Source organism: Lepus europaeus, chromosome 9, assembly GCF_033115175.1.
Source record: "Lepus europaeus isolate LE1 chromosome 9, mLepTim1.pri, whole genome shotgun sequence".
NCBI lineage: Eukaryota > Metazoa > Chordata > Mammalia > Lagomorpha > Leporidae > Lepus > Lepus europaeus.
The window spans coordinates 12,555,853-12,569,661 of record NC_084835.1 but is presented as its reverse complement, the minus strand read 5'-3'; the positions used below and the strand labels follow the sequence as shown (position 1 = coordinate 12,569,661).

The 13,809-nt window shown below is 46.6% G+C and overlaps 1 long non-coding RNA gene across 1 annotated transcript in view; it reads left to right on the top strand.

The window, feature by feature from the left end:
* The first annotated feature begins 72 nt into the window (after positions 1-72).
* Positions 73-13,809, top strand: part of LOC133766429 (uncharacterized) — a 37,395-nt gene continuing 23,658 nt past the window's right edge. Inside the window, exon 1 of the long non-coding RNA XR_009866708.1 lies at positions 73-674. This is a non-coding gene — a long non-coding RNA (uncharacterized LOC133766429). The remainder of the gene's footprint in view (positions 675-13,809) is intronic.

Genomic DNA, 13,809 nt, shown 5'->3' with positions numbered 1-13,809 from the left:
CATGCGCATCTGCGGGCCGCCGCCGTCGCGGCCGGCGTTAACCCTATCCCGGCCGGGGCGGAGTGGGCCGGGGCGGGGGGCGGGCCGGCTTTGACCGAGACCCGCCGGCGCGACGGCTCTGCGCCTCACACCTTCCTCCTTTGTGCGACGGGAGTTGGCGGAGCAGTCCCTGCCCGAGTGCGTTAAATGTGAGGTCCGTAGCACGCAGGCCCGCAGTGACTGACAACCGTTGTTACTGTGGTCCCCGCGGAGGCCTCCGGGCCGCCCCTCACGTCGGTCCCCTTCCCTTGCCCGAGTGCCCTGCGCAGCCGGCACCACCGTCCCGCACCCTCTGATTTTATTCACTGCAGCGGCGAAGGCCGGCGCACGGTAGTTGCTAAGCCCCTGTGGAATGATTGAACGGGGCCCGGCTTTGCAGCTGGGACTCCTACCCGCCCCTCTCTCCCCGTCACGTCCGCTCCCGGTGCAAACTGGTGTGCGCTTGATGCGCTTTCAGGGCTCGAACTTAAAGTCAGGGGTCAGCATGGAACTCCAGGGTTGCTTTTTGGCTCCTTTGGGTGTTCCCCGGCTCGATGTGCCCCCCCACCCCCACCCCAGTACCGGGGTGACAGGGGACGGGAAGGGGAAACGACACCTCAGCCACCACGACCTACGCCGGACGCCGGGAGGCTGAGGTAAGCGCCCCGCGCGCCCGGGGAGCAAACTGCATTCGCACCGCGGGGAGTTGGGGTCCTCGGAGTGTGGGGTGGGGCGGAGCAGGTGGAGGAGGTGAGAGTGACAGCCAAGCAGGGGCGAGGCCGAGAGACAGCAGGGTCCTTAGGGTCCAGCTTTGCAGAGGCTGGGGTTAGGGGCGAGCAGATCTTGAGCCAGGGTGAAATTGTGCAGAGCTAACAAGACGACCCAGATCTTTAACCAGTAACCCCAGCCCCTGATCCGGAGGCACTCGCCCCAGAGAAGGAAGAAAAGTTGCCTGCTGCCGCAGTTTGCAGTGAGAGCAACCAGCAGGACTGATTGAGGAAATATTCTGCACCCTTTAAAAGGGATCATTCTGATAGCGTGGGAGGCAGTGTTCAGATTTCTTGTAATAATTAAAATATTAAAAGAGAAGAGTAAGGTGCAAAAGTGTTCAAAATTAAAATGAAATAACAATGCTTGATGGTTTAAAAAAAAAGAACCCCAGAGATTGACATTTTTGTGTTAAGATGATGAAATGTGGATGAATTGTGTTGGGTTTAAAGTACCACTTTATGCTATCATATTAATTTTATAAAGCTATATACTAATGACAATTTTTGTAATGCCTTTCTGAGAATAAGAATTATGGATTGTGGATTTAGTGCTAAGTAAGTGCTTATATAATTGTAGGATTTTTTATTATTATTATCATTTTTAAAGGCTTATTTTTCCTTGAAATTGGGGGCAGGGCCGGCGTTGTGGCCTAATAGGTTAAGCCTCTGCCTGCAGTGCTGGCATCCCATGTGGGTGCCGGTTCCAGTCGCAGTTGCTCCACTTCTGATCCAGCTACCTGCAAATGGCCTCGGGAAGCAAAGTGGGCCTGTGCACCCACGTTGAGACCTGCAAGAAGCCCCTGGCTCCTGGCTTCGGATGGCCCAACTCTGGCCATTGTGGCCATTTAGAGATTAAACCAGTGGAAGGAAGACCTCTATCTCTGTCTCTACCTCTCTCTGAACTCTGCCTCTCAAATAAATAAAAATAAATCTTAAAAAAAAAAAGAAAAGAAAAGAAAAGGAAGAGAGAGGGAGAGACAGAGAGAGAGAGAGACAGAGACAGAGAGAGATCTTCTAGCCACTGATTGACTCCCTCAATGGCTGCAACAGCCAGAGCTGGTCTAGGCCAAAGGGAGCCTGAAATTCCATCCAGGTCTCCCATATGGATGGCAGGAGTCCAGATACTTGGGCCATCTTCCACTGCTTTCCCAGACACTTTAACAGATCCTGCATCAGAAGAGGAGCAACCGGGATTCCAACAGGCACCCATATGGGATGGCAGCGTTGCTTAACCTGCTGTGCCACAGTGCTACCTCTTTATTATTTTTAAATGTAATATACAATTCTCCTTGATAATTGCTAAGAAACAGTACTGAAAGTGTAGGCAAATCCAAATAAGATTGGTAGATTATATTAATCTCAATATCCTGATTTTGATATTTAATATTTTTAGAAGATTGATTAATTTAAAGGCAGAGTGACAGAGACCTGGAGGGAAGAGAGAGATCTATCCACTGGTTCACTTTCCTAATGGCTACCATGGGCAGCGTTGAGCCAAGCTAAAGCCAGGAATCAGGAACTCCATTTGGATCTCCTACATGGGTGGCAGGGACCGAAATATTTGTGTCATCCTCCCAGGTGCAAGGAGCTGGGTTGGAAGCAGAGCAACTGGGACTTGAACTGTCATTCCAATATGGGATGCTTATGTTGCAAGTAGTGGTATAACCTGTTGCGGCTACAACATTGGCCCTTGGTTATGATATTTTAAAATTGACTCTATTAGTTTTTAAAAATTGAAATATAAGTCACATACCCTGAAATTCACCTTTTTAAAAAGAAGGTTTATTTATTTGAAAGACAGCGTCACAGGGAGGCAGAGAGAGAGAAAGCTCTTCCATCTGCTGGTTCACTCCCCAAATGGCCTCAATGGCCTGAGCTGTGCCAATCCAAAGCCAGGAGCCAGGAGCTTCTTCTGGGTCCCTCACATGCATGCAGGGGCCCAACCACCTGAGCCATCCTCTACTGCTTTCCCAGGCCATAGTAGAGAGCTGAATCAGAAGTCTCAAACCAGCCATGTCTCGAACTTGTGCCCACATGGGATGCAGGCACTGCAGACAGCTTGCTATGCCACAGTGCCGGCAAAATTCATGTTTTAAAAAATAAAGATTTATTTATTTGTTGGAGAGGCACAGTTAGAGAGAGGGAGGGAAAAAGAGAGAGAGTTGTCCATCTACTGGTTCACTCCTCAATTGGCCATAATGGTTGGGTCTGGACCAGTCTGCAGCTAGGAGCCAGGAACTTCATCCAGATCTCCCTTGTGGGTAGCAGGTGCCCAAGCATTTGGTTATCTTCCACTGCCTTCCCATGCACATTAGTAGGGAATTGGATCTTAAGTAGAGCAGCTGGCACATGAACCTGAGCTAATGTGGGTCTCTGCCATTTCAGGCAGCAGCTTACTACAACACCAGCCCCAAAAATTCACTTTTTAAAATTTAAAAATATTTTTCATTTTATTTGAAAAGACAGAGGACCACCGTTGTGGTGTAGTGGGTAAAGCCACTGTTTGCATTGCTGCCATACCATATGGGAACCAGTTCGAGTCTCAGCTGCTCCATTTCTGATCCAGCTCACTACTAATGTGCCTAGAAAAGAAAACAGTGGAGGATGGCGCAAGGGCTTGAGCTCCTGCACCCATCTGGGAAACCTGGAAAAGCTCTGGGCTCCAGGCTTCTGCCTGGCACAGCCCTGGCTGTTGCAGCCATTTAGGGAGTGAACCAGCGTAAGGAAGATCTCTTTCTCTCTTTTTATCTTCCCTCTATCTTTCTAACTCTACCTTTTAAATAAATTGAAAAAAAAATTTAAACCACGATAATAATGAAGTAAGATCATTACAAAAAAAAAACAACGAAGAAAAAAAGAGAGAGAGAGAGAGATAAAGAATGCTATTCATCTGCTGGTTCATTCCCTAAATGCCCACAGCAGCTGGGGCTGGGCCAGACCAAAGCCATGAGCCCAGAACTCAAACCAGTCTCCCACACTGGTGTCAGGGACCCAAGTACTTGAACCCAGGCACATAAGAGATTCAGGAATTCCAAGAGGTTTCTTTCTAAAAAATATTTATTTATTTACTTACTTATTTATTTTTGTGAAAGGCAGAGTTACAGAGAGGGAGAGACAGGGAGAAAGAGAGTGAGGTCTTCCGTCTGCTGGTTCACTCCCCAGATGGCCTCAACAGCCAGAGCTGGACCAGGCTGAAACCAGGAGCATGCAACTCCATCCAGGTCTCCTGCATGGGTGGCAGGGGCCCAAACACTTGGGCCATCTTCTGCTGCCTTCCCAGGTACACTGGCAGGAAGCTGAATGGGAAATGGAGCAACTGGGACTTGAACCAGTGCCTGTATGAATTGCTCGCATTGTAGGTGGTGGTTTAACACAACAGTGGCCCAACAAGTGGTTTGTTAACTTCTGAGCCAAAAGCTCACCCCTCACCTTTTTAAAGTGTGCAGTTAAAGGGTGCACATTTGGCCTAGTGCACCAGCCACTGGCCACCAATAATCTACTTTCTGTGCCTATATTTTCATATTCTGGATATTTAACATAAATAACATAATAATACGCAGCTTGTTCTGTATATGGCTTCTTTCCTTTACCTATGTGTTTCCAAGATCCAGCCATGTAGCAGCATCAATCAGTAATTCATCATGATGGCTACTCCACATTTTGTTTGTTGCTCAGCTGACAATCATTTGACTTGTTTCTACTTTATGGCTCTTGTGAATGGTGCTGCTGTGAACATGCATGTGCCAAGTTTTTGTGCAGATACATGTTTTCCTTTTCCTTGGGTATAGCAAAGTGGACTTGCTAGGTAATATGGCAACTACGTTGAACTTTTTGAGAACTGCCTAACTTTTGCCAAAGCAAGTGCTCCACTTACTTTCCCACAGTAATAAGTGAGGGTCCCGATTTCTCCACATCCTGGCCAACACTGTGTCTTTTTTTTTTTTTGACAGGCACAGTTAGACAGTGAGAGAGAAAGAGAGAGAGGGAGGGAGAGACAGAGAGAAAGGTCTTCCTTCCATTGGTTCACCCCCCAAATGGCCACTATGGCTGGCGTGCTGCACTGATCCGAAGCCAGGAGCCAGGTGCTTCTTCCTAGTCTCCCTATGTGGGTGCAGGGCCCAAGCACTTGGGCCATCCTCCACTGCCTTCCCGGGCCATAGCAGAGAGCTGGACTGGAAGAGGAGCAACCAGGACAGAATCTGGTGCCCCAGCTGAGACTAGAACCCGGGGTGCTGGCACCGCAGGCGGAGGACTAACCAAGTGAGCCGCAGCGCCAGCCAGTTAGTGTCTTTTTTGATTGTAGGCATCCTAGTGGGTATGAAGAGGCTTTGATGTACAATTCTGTGATGGTTACTGGTGTTGAAGATCTTTTCATGTGTTTAATGGCCACTTGCATATCTTCTATGATAAAATGTTTATTCAACTCCTTTGCCCATTTTCAAGTTGTAAGACTTCTTTATATCTTCTATATATTAGACCCTTATTGGATACAATAATTTATAAATATTTTCTCCTGCTTTGTGAATTGTCTTTTTTCTTTCTTGATAGAGTCTTTTCAAACACAAAAGTTTTTACTTTTGATAAAGTTCATTTTTTCCGCTTTTCTTGCTTGGGCTTTTGGTTTCATGTCTAAGATATCATTGCTTGAACTGAGGTCATAAAGATTTGCCCCTACTTTTTTCAAAGAGTTTTTTCTTTATGTCCCAATTTTTTTAAACTTTCATTTAATGAATATAAATTTCCAAAGTACAGCTTATGGATTACAATGGCTCCCCCCCTTTTCAAAGAGTTTTATATTTTTTCTTGTTAGATTTAAATCTTTGATCCATTTTGAGTTGGTTTTTGTATATGGTATGAGGTCACAGTCCAGCTTTACTCTTTTGTTTGTGAATGCTAATTTTCCCAGCACACTGTGCTAAACACTTTTCTTTCCCTTATTGAATTCTGTGGCACCCTTGCTGAAAATTCATTGACAATAAATGTATATTTCTGAACTCTTGATTCTGTTTTGTTGCACTGTGTACTATAGTTTTGCAGTGTGTACTGTTGGGGGAAATTAGGCAATGGATGCAAAAGAACTCTGTTATTTCTTACACACGTGAGTTTTCAACTATTTCAATAAAAATTTAATTTTATCTTGAGAGTTTTATCTAAGAAATACATGAATTTTGTTCTGTCTATATTAATAAAAACTAAAAAACAAAAAATTTAATTTTTAAATGATTGGGATTATTTTTATGACACAATCCCAGTCCCTTCTCCAACTAAAAATAACTAAGATTTTTTTAACAATGCCCTCTCTGCCCTCCAGGTGGCACCAATTCTCTCTTTTCATTTGTTACTGCGAAGTCAGGGCAGGAAGAGGCTGGAAATTCTGGTTGTCCACCAGAATGACCCAGACAGTTTCAAAGTCTGTAAGCCTAACCTGAACATCCCTGCATATAACAGGAAGAAGCAGGTCCAGCCTAACTTTAAGAGCAGCTCCTGTATCGTGAGTTCTGCTGTTTTGATAGTCACCCATTTCTTCTCGGCTCACATCCATGTTTGAAACCATTCATTAATTCAGCATTTCTATTACACAATTTTTTTTTGACAGGCAGAGTGGACAGTAAGAGAGACAGAGAGTAAGGTCTTTCTTTACCGTTGGTTCACCCTCCAATGGCCGCTGCGGCCGGCGCACTGTGGCTGGCGCACCACACTGATCTGAAGCCAGGAGCCAGGTGCTTCTGGTCTCCCATGTGGGTGCAGGGCCCAAGGACTTGGGAAATCCTCCACTGCCTTCCTGGGCCACAGCAGAGAGCTGGCCTGGAAGAGGGGCAACCAGGACAGAATCCGGCGCCCCGACCGGGACTAGAACCTGGGGTGCTGGCGCCGCAGGCGGAATATTAGCCTATTGAGCCGCGGCACTGGCCACATAATGTTTTTAAAACATAGCAGGGGGCTGGAGCCCTGGCTTTACAGGCTAATCCTCTGCCTTGTGGCGCCGGCACACCAGATTCTAGTCCTGGTCGGGGCACCGGATTCTGTCCCGGTTGCCCCTCTTCCAGGCCAGCTCTCTTCTGTGGCCAGGGAGTGCAGTGGAGGATGGCCCAAGTCCTTGGGCCCTGCACCCCATGGAAGACCAGGATAAGTACCTGGCTCCTGCCATCCGATCAGCGCGGTGCGCTGGCCGCAGCATGCCAGCCGTGGCGGCCATTGGAGGGTGAACCAACAGCAAAGGAAGACCTTTCTCTCTGTCTCTCTCTCTCACTGTCTACTCTGCCTGTCAAAAATTAATTAATTAATTAATTAAAAAAAACATAGCAGGGGCCATCATTGTGGTGCTGTGACATAGTGGGTAAAGCTGCCACCCCAGTGCTGGCATCCCATGTGGATGCCAGTTCATGTCCCAGCTGCTCCACTTGTGATCCAGCTCCCTGCTAATGTGCCTGGGACAGCAGTGGAAGATGGCTCAAGTGCTTGGGTCTCTGCACCTATGTAGGAGACCCAAAAGAAGCTCCTGGCTCCTGGCTTTGGCCTGGCCCAGCTTTTCCCATTGTGACCATTTAGGGAGTAAACCAGGGGATGGAAGATCTCTGTCTCTCCCTCTCTCTCTCTCTCTAACTCTGCCTTTCAAACAAATAAATCTTTTTTCTTTTTTCAAAAAGGCATAGCAAGTACTCTATATGTGTAAATTATTATTAATAAATCAACTTTATTAAGATGGGATAATGAATATATTATAATTCCCCCATCCTTTGTAAACATAAACTACGTTGTAACAAGGTGTGAGCATTGGCCGGTGCCGCGGCTCAATAGGTTAATCCTCCACCTGTGGTACTGGCACACCGGGTTCTAGTCCCGGTCGGGGTGCCGGATTCTATCCCGGTTGCCCCTCTTCTAGTCCAGCTCTCTGCTATGGCCCGGGAAGGCAGTGGAGGATGGCCTAAGTTCTTGGGCCCTATACCTGCATGGGAGACCAGGAGAAGCACCTGGCTCCTGGCTTCAGATCAGCGTGGCGTGCCAGCGTGGCGGCCATTGGAGGGTTAACCGACGGCAAAAAAGGAAGACCTTTCTCTCTTTCACTGTCCACTCTGCCTGTCAAAAAAAAAAAAAAAAAAAGATGTGAGTGCTATTGGGGCAGCAGATCAGGATACAAGTGCTGGAATTTATGTAGGACTCACCAGGAAACAGACATTTCATGTACATTATTCTTAACCCACCCAACAAAAATTCAAAGAAAATATCACTATGCTTTTAGTGTCAGGAAAACTGAGTCTCAGAGAGGTCATGTGTATTGCTGAAGGGCAATTACTGATGACAGAACTGGGGTTCAAACTTAAGTTCCTAGGTTTCCAAAATAGTTTTGTGTTGAACTCACGCCATCAACTCAGAGAAAAGCTCAGGGTGAAGTCACCTTCCGGAAGGTTTGACCTGGCTGCATGGTTTTGAGATGAGCAGGGATCCAGTCAACCTCTGAAATAAAATATACTTTTTTTAAAAATCATTTTGTCTAAATAGATGCATATAGTTGTTCATAAATGAATTTAGCAAGAAGCATTTCTTAGATAATTTATTTCATTTTTCCCCAGATAATTTATTAAAGTAAAAAGTAGAAAATCATCCATTGTTTTTTTCTTTTAGTACATGTTTATATTTTATGCATTCCAAAGAATACTATATGTCATATATGTGTAAGTGTTAGAGAATATTATTTCCATGAACACCCATGAATTCACCTTTCAAATACAGATTGTGATTGTTACCAATAGCTGGAGCTCCTCCTCTGTGCTTCCTGGCTTCCCTCTTCCAGAGGAAATCCTACATCTTCGATTTCTAGATCATTGACTCCTTGCCTTTTGAAAACAGATACACCTGCACACATGTTTAACTGATGAATTTTGTAGGTTTTTTTTTAACTGGGTTTAAATTTTTTTTTTAATTCATTGTATTTGTTTGAAAAGCAGAATTACAGAGAGAGAGATTGTCCATCCACTGGTTTACTCCCCAAATGGCTGCAATGGCTGCAGCTGGGCCAAGTTGGAGCCAGGAGCCTGCAAGTCCATCTGGGTCTCCCATGTGGGTGAGAGAGTCATGTACTTGGGCCATCTTCTGCTGCTTTTCCAGGTGTGTTAGCAGGGAGCTGAATAGGAAGTGGTGCAGCTGGGACTTAACCCGGTGATCATATGGGATGCCACTGTCACAGTCAGCAGCTTAACCTACTGTGCCACGATGCTGACCAACTTAACCCACTGTGCCACAAAGCTGACACCTAATTTTTTTAAAAAAACTTTGAGAGATATATAGAAAGGAGAAGAGAGAGAAGGAGAGAGAGTTAGAGTTCTCATCTACTGGTTGGTTCACTGCTAAAATGCCCACAAGAGCCATGACTGGGCTGAGTCAAAGCTGGGAGCCAATCTAAGTCCTCCCATGTGGGTAGCAGAAACCCAACCTTTTGAGCTATCACTGTTGCCTCCCAGGGTCTACATTATTTTTAAAGATTTATTTATTTAAAAGTCAGAGTTTGAGGGAGGGGATGAGGGAGTGAGGGGGAGAGAGAGAGAGAGAGACAAAGAGAATCTGTTGTCTGCTGGTTCATTCCCCAGATGGCTGCAATGGTTGGGGCTGAGCCAGGCCGAAGCAAGGATCCAGGTGCCTCATCCAGGTATCTCACATGGGTTGCAGGGACCCAAACACTTGGGTCATCTTCCATTGCCTTTCCAGCCCCTCCCAGGGTCCACATTAACAGGAAGCTGGAATTGGAGTATTAGAATTAGGTAGGGCCGGTGCCGTGGCACAGTAGGTTAATCCTCTGCCTGTGGCACTGGCTTCCCATATGGGTGCCAATTCTAGTCCCAGCTGCTCCTCTTTCAATCCATCTCTCTGCTGTGGCCTGGGAAAGCAGTAGAAGATGACCCAAGTCCTTGGGCCTCTGGACCCACATGGGAGACCGGGAAGAAGCTCCTGGCTCCTGGCTTCAGATTGGTGCAGTTCTGGCTATTATGGCCATTTGGGGAGTAAACCAATGGAAAGAAGACCTTTCTCTCTGTCTCTCCCTCTCACTGTCTGTAACTGTACCTCTTAAATAAATAAATAAAATCTTAAAAACAAAACAAAACAAAAAAAACACAACTAGGCAAGTATCTAACCTAAGCACTCTGATATGGGATGTGGGCCTATTAACTTCTAGGCAAAGGCTGGCACTGTGGCTCACTAGGCTAATCCTCCACCTGCGGCGCCAGCACCCCGGGTTCTAGTCCCTGTTGGGGCACCAGATTCTGTCCCGGTTGCCCCTCTTCCAGTCCAGCTCTCTGCTGTGGCCTGGGAAGGCAGTGGAGGATGGCCCAAGTGCTTGGGCCTCTGGACCCACATGGGAGACCGGGAAGAAGCTCCTGGCTCCTGGCTTCAGATTGGTGCAGTTCTGGCTATTATGGCCATTTGGGGAGTAAACCAATGGAAAGAAGACCTTTCTCTCTGTCTCTCCCTCTCACTGTCTGTAACTGTACCTCTTAAATAAATAAATAAAATCTTAAAAACAAAACAAAACAAAAAAAACACAACTAGGCAAGTATCTAACCTAAGCACTCTGATATGGGATGTGGGCCTATTAACTTCTAGGCAAAGGCTGGCACTGTGGCTCACTAGGCTAATCCTCCACCTGCGGCGCCAGCACCCCGGGTTCTAGTCCCTGTTGGGGCACCAGATTCTGTCCCGGTTGCCCCTCTTCCAGTCCAGCTCTCTGCTGTGGCCTGGGAAGGCAGTGGAGGATGGCCCAAGTGCTTGGGCCCTGCACCCGCATGGGAGACCGGGAGAAAGCAACTGGCTCCTGGCTTTGTATCGACACACCGCGCCGGCCGCAGCGGCCATTTAGGGGGTGAACCAATGGAAAGAAGACCTTTCTCTCTGTCTCTCTCTCACTGTCTAACTCTGCCTGTCAAAAAAAAAAAAAAAAAAAAAAAGAATGTGTGGAAACTGAAACTCTGAAACTATCATACACCGTCAGTGAGGATGTAAAATGGGTGCAGCTGCTATGGAAAACAGTGTGATGGCTCCTTGAAAAATTAGGCATAGAGCTGTGAGATGATGCAACAGTGCCTCGTCGGGGTGTGTGCTCAAAAGTATGGAAAGCAGTATTTCAGGGAGGTATTTGTACACTCATGTTCACAATAGAATTATTCACAATAGAGAAAATGTGGAAGCCACCCAACTGTCCATCAATGAGTAAATGCATCAGCAAAATGTGGTATAAATGTGTACACACAGGAGAACGAGAAAATCTTGTCACATACTACAATGTGAATGATACACCCCGAGGATATCATGCCAAGTGAAGTAAGTCACTCATAAAAAATCCTGTATGATTTTATTTATGTGAGGTATCTAAAATGGTCAAATTCATAGACGCAGAAAGTGGGATGGTGGTTGTCAGGAGTTGGGGAGGAGAACTAGGAAGTTCATGAGTACAGAGTTTCACTTGCAAGCTGAGAAGTCCTTGAGCTCATTGCACAATGTGAAGACAGCAAACACTTAAATATACTCCTTTTTATTATAATTTTTAAATTTAAGAGACAGAATGAGAAACAGACATTGAGAGAGAGAGAGAGAGAGAGAGAGAGAGAGAGAGCGCTCCTATCTGCTAGCTCCTCATCAAATGCCTCCCAAAGCCAAAGCTGGGCCAAGGTTGAAGCCTGAAGCCTGAAGCCTGGAATTCAGTCCCAGTCTCACATGTGAGTGCCAAGGATGCAATTACTTGAGGTGTCACCTGCCACCTCCCACTATTGGCATTAGAAAGAAACTGGACTCAAACTCATATACTTAAAAAAAGGTTTTATTTATTTATTGCAATTAGAGAGGGAGAGAGAGAGATATCTTCAGTCTGTTTGTTCACTCCCCAAGTGACCACAATAGCCAGGGCTGGGCCAGGCCAAAGCCAGAAGCCAGGAGCTTCATCTGGGTCTCCTAGATTGGTGAGAGGGGCCATCATCTGCTGCCTTACCAGGTGCACTAGCAGGAAGCTGAATAAGTAGAGCAGGGACCAGCAATGTGGCACAGCGGGTTAAAACCCCAGCCTGCAGCGCCAGCATCCCATATGGGCGCAGGTTCATGTCCCGGCTGCTCCTCTTCTGATCCAACTCTCTGCTGTAGCCTGGGAAGGCAGTGGAAGATGGCTCAAGTCCTTGGGCTCCTGCACCTACGTGAGAGACCTGGAGGAGGCTTCTGACTCCTGACTTTGGATCAGCTCAGCTCTGGCCATTGCAGTTATTTGGGGAGTGAACCAGCGGAATAGAGGTCTGTCTCTCTCTCTCTCTCTCTCTCTCTCTCTCTCTTTCTCGCTCTGCCTCTCTCTGTAATTGTCTTTAAAATAAATAAAATAAATATTTAAACAAAAAGACAGAAGTAGAGCAGCTAGGACTCAAACAAGGATGCCAGTGCAGCATTGCAATCCCAGCTTAACTCACTGCACCATCATGCCAGTTCCTCAGACCCATATGCCCTGAAAAAAGAGAAAGATATTTTAACCTGGATCTTAACCATCAGGCCAAACACCATTCTCTGAAGTGTACTATTCAAGATAGTTAAAATGGTGGGGGCAGGCATTTGGAGAAGCTGCTAGGTTGCTGTTTGGGAGGCCCACATCCTGTACTGGAATACCTGGTACCAGTCCTGGATACTCCACTTCCTGCTGTTGTGCACCCTGGGAGGTAGCACATGATTTCACAAATGCTTGAGTCTCTGTCATTCATGTGGGAGATCCAGATTAAGTTTAGGGTTCCTGGCTTTGGCCTGGCCCAGCCCAGCTCTGATTGTAGTTGGCATCTGGGAAATGAACCAGTAGATGGACGATCTTTCTTCATCTGTGTCTCTGTCTCTCTCTATGTGTCTATTCCAAAAATAGAATGAAAATAAATAATTTTTAAAAGTAAGGTGGAGGGGCCAATGTTGTGTTATAGTAGGTAAAGCCGCCACCTATGATACCAGCATCCCATGTGGATGCCAGTTTGGGTCCCAGCTGCTCCACTTCCAATCCAGATCCCTGCTAATGGCCTGGGAAAAGCAGCAGAAGGTGGTCCAAGTGGTTGGAAATTGGAAAGTGGTCTCCATGTGGGAGACCCAGATGAAACTCCTGGCATATGGCTCAGCACTGGCCATTGTGGCCATTTGAGAGTGAACCAGCAGATGGAAGGTCTCTATTCTCTCTCTCTCTCTCTCTCTCTCTCTCTCTCTCTCTCTCTCTCTTTAACTCTGCCTTCCAAAATAAATAAATCTTTTTAGAAACGAAGGTGATAAATTTCATGTTATATGCAATACTAAAAAGCACATATTTATTACCTTATAATTTGTATGGTTCAATAATCCAGGTATACCTTAGCATAGGAGAGTGAGGACCCCATCCAAAAGAGAGAGATGTGGATTCATACCAAGTATCAGGAGCCAGCCACGTGGAGGAGCATGTAGGCCAGGAAGCATGGCGCGGGTGGCCCGAAGGTATAGGACAGCACGGGCCTGCAATGGCAAAAGGAAGAACGTGCTTCCAGATCTTTTATGAAGCTACACAAGGGCTGAGATCCCCTCTGAAGACTCACCTCCGGGGAGATGCCTTTCTCCTATTGTGGCTGATGGCAGGACTCAGTTCCTCATGTGCTGTGAGCCTCACTCACTCACTGGCTGTTACCAGAAGCTGCTGCTATCCCTCAGCGTGGGGGCTTCTCCTACATGTTGACTTGCTTCTTCCAAATGTGCCAGCCAGGAAAGCCAAAGGGAGAATCTACTAACAATAGGGAAGTCATAATTTGTTTAAAAAGATTTATTTATTTGAAAGGCAGAATTATAGAGAAAGAGGGAGAGACAGACAGGTCTTTTCTCCACTGGATCACTCTCCTAATGGCAACAGTGACCAGGCTAGTCCATCTTCACTGTTTTCATGGGCACATTAGCAGAGAGCTGAATCAGAAGTGTAGCTACTGGGACTTGACCCCACATCCATGTGGGATGCAAGCATCACAGACTTAACTTGCCATGCCACAGTGCTGGGTCCTCGGAA